Genomic DNA, 2,963 nt, shown 5'->3' on the forward strand with positions numbered 1-2,963 from the left:
ACCAAATAAATTAAAAATAAAACAATAAATACATTATCTCTAACATGAAATATAACAAAAACTTAAAGTTAACAAGGTGGCTTTAATAGAAAGCTAAAAATTACATGAATCAAAACCATTAGAGGAAAGTAAGTAGTTTCCTCATTTAAAAAAAAGGCACGTGTACCAAGTTTATGCAATTTGCGATGTTTGAAATCATTGGACGGATAAAAAAACACAATTTGCTTTTATAAGTACAGAAATACCCTGAGTGCAGTCTTTTTTTTGTCTCTTCTATATATTAATTGTAAAAAAAAATTAATGCACTTAGTTTTCCAGAAACTTATTTTTCACAATGCTTTACAGTTGGAAGTGGAGAAAGATCGTTAGTTAACACCTTATCTTTTTAGTACTATATCAGTAACTTTGTACTTAATTTAGTTTATTTTTTTCCTTGACAGTTCGACTCCTAGATTATTGTAACCAACAGTTGACCCGCCTGTGTCTAATTATCGTCGGTGAAAATTCTCAAATAAACGCAAGACGTATAAACGTAAAATCTGCATCAACATAGGCTACTTTTACTTTTGTGTTGAAACCCCTTTTAAAAATATGTTTGTAAAAAACGTAGTGAAATTTTAAAAGAAGAAAAAAAAGGCTTTGTTAGGTTAGTTTAAATTTAAAAAAAATTATAATTAATTTACAATAATGAAGGAATTCAAACTTATAAACTACGATAAAAGCAAACTATTCCGGTACCGGGAATCGAACCCGAGCCTCCTGGGTGAAAGCCAGGTATCCTAGCCACTAGACCATACCGGATCATGAATATCCTTCAGCTTAAATTTAAATAAACATATTAAGTTATATGTTTGTATTTTAGGCCTGTTCTACGAACACTTGTAAACGGAGACGGATCACATAACTGGAAACGAATGTTACGTAATATAAGACCATCGCGTCTGCTGCTTCCACAAAGCAAGGAGAAACTTAACAAATGGCAACCCATGAGCTGGAATAAAACGGTTACAAATGATTTATTTAATTAAAAAATTAATAAACTTCGAGTTCATAGCGTCGTAAGGATTTACATAAATAATAAAAATAAATCACAAAAATATAGTAAAAAACTAGATTTTATCGTATTTGAAAGGTTTTTTTTTTTACTTATTTAAAACATAAACTAAGAAGGCTACTACCGCGGGTTAAATCCTCGGCTTCTTTCGGTCGCACAAAGTAACACAACCGGAATAGCTCTCAGCATTCCCGAGCTAATACGTACGGGTCCCTGTCCGCACACGTGCCATTGTACAGTGAACTCCCTACTATCCGCGGGCGAATGATCCGCGGTGCGGATGATCGGCGCATGCTACGAAAAAAATACAGCTAATATGAAAATCTGTATTTTATTACAAGTGAGCAAATTTGAAATCTACTGACGATTGTATTGTGTGCAGTATACAGTAAAACGCCACAAGCCTTTTCTAAATTGTATTCTTGTTACGAAGTAAGTACCGAACACTTATGTTTACTACATTACTGAAATGTATTTTGTGTTAATTATTCAGTAAAATACAAAAGTTTTAGCATTATTTAAAAAAATTTTACTGTTTACTGCACATAGTTTATTAAATTTTTAAGTTCAAATTAATGTTTCCTTTTATGTTTCCAATTTTAAGCTCTTTTGCAGATTATCCGCGATTTTCACTATCCGCCTTAGCCCTGCCACTTAATTTCGCGGATAATCGGGAGTGTACTGTATATACTCCCTTCCGTGAGATCCGTATCTGTTTACATGATCCGTTCCCACTTCCCGTCCCCCTCCATCAACCCCCCCCCCCCCCCTAAATTGATAAATGGGCCTTGTGCGGTTCAATCCTGTTTTAAATTATAAGCAAGTTATAGAGATAAAATCTACTAAAACATAAGTGAGCGACATTCTCAGTGCTCGGACAGTGATGTTAAACAACTAACCTCGATAACGAGCAAATTAATGTGTTCTCATTGCAAACACGCTTACAGTATAAAACTCGGACACGAAATTTAACGTGGAATTATTTTAAATAATGCCGAGAATGGTAAATATACTAAAAATTTTGTGTTTCAAACTACAAATTTTCAACACGAATCACACTTAGTTTCCGCAACCGCCGCTTAACTTCGCTGCCGGGGAAGCTACGTCGACTGTCCAATCATTTTATTAGCAGAGCGAAATTTCAATCTTTATTATGAAACGTCTCCGAAAAAAGCGAAGAAATCTTGATCAAATACGAAACCCTGAATTCGAACCGGACATTCGACAGGAAATTTTTGACGTGAAAACGTCTAAGAAATCGATGAACACCGGCTGCACGCACGAAAAAGAATGCCACATTGTCCCGTTACGCTTTGTCCAGTTACGCTCATTGTACGCTTGCGCCGCATCTATCTCTCTCTTCCACTCGATTGGAATAACCATCGATTTGACTTTTTCGAGGCACATCATCCTTGAAACACTCCCATTCGTTTCCTACTTTTCCTATCATCGTCCTATCCTTAACAGAATAACACAGATTGGAAGAAGTTAAATAGCAAACATGTATAAAATTTATAGTTAAAATAATCTGATCGTTAAAGTAATAAACATATTTAAATTAATGAGCGCAAATAAAAGTTAATTTATCAATTAAATTGTATATTTCATTTCACTCCTTCTTTGTATCCATACTTAAATTGTGATAATTAAAAAAAATGAACCTATTTTATTCATAAAAGTATGCAATCATTTTATCAATCTTTTGTTATGACGTTATCACGTTAAACTATCGTCCGTAAACCGACTTGATATACAACCATTTTATTTTTTTTAAATACTTCCCATATGGTTAAATTTCATCAAATATTTAATGCTTTAAAGTTTTTTTTTGGGCTTTATGGACTTATGTTCGCACCATCATCCACAGATGGCAGCACCGTGTTTGTTACACATTTTCGTCCCTTGACCT

General features: G+C 33.9%; 1 non-coding gene across 1 annotated transcript; it reads right to left on the reverse strand.

The window, feature by feature from the left end:
- Positions 1-729: 729 nt before the first annotated feature.
- Trnae-uuc (transfer RNA glutamic acid (anticodon UUC)) lies at positions 730-801 on the reverse strand. Its single transcript has one exon. It is a non-coding gene; the product is annotated as a tRNA-Glu (tRNA).
- Positions 802-2,963: the final 2,162 nt, after the last annotated feature.

The sequence above is a fragment of the Bacillus rossius genome, chromosome 16, assembly GCF_032445375.1.
Source record: "Bacillus rossius redtenbacheri isolate Brsri chromosome 16, Brsri_v3, whole genome shotgun sequence".
Taxonomy (NCBI): domain Eukaryota; kingdom Metazoa; phylum Arthropoda; class Insecta; order Phasmatodea; family Bacillidae; genus Bacillus; species Bacillus rossius.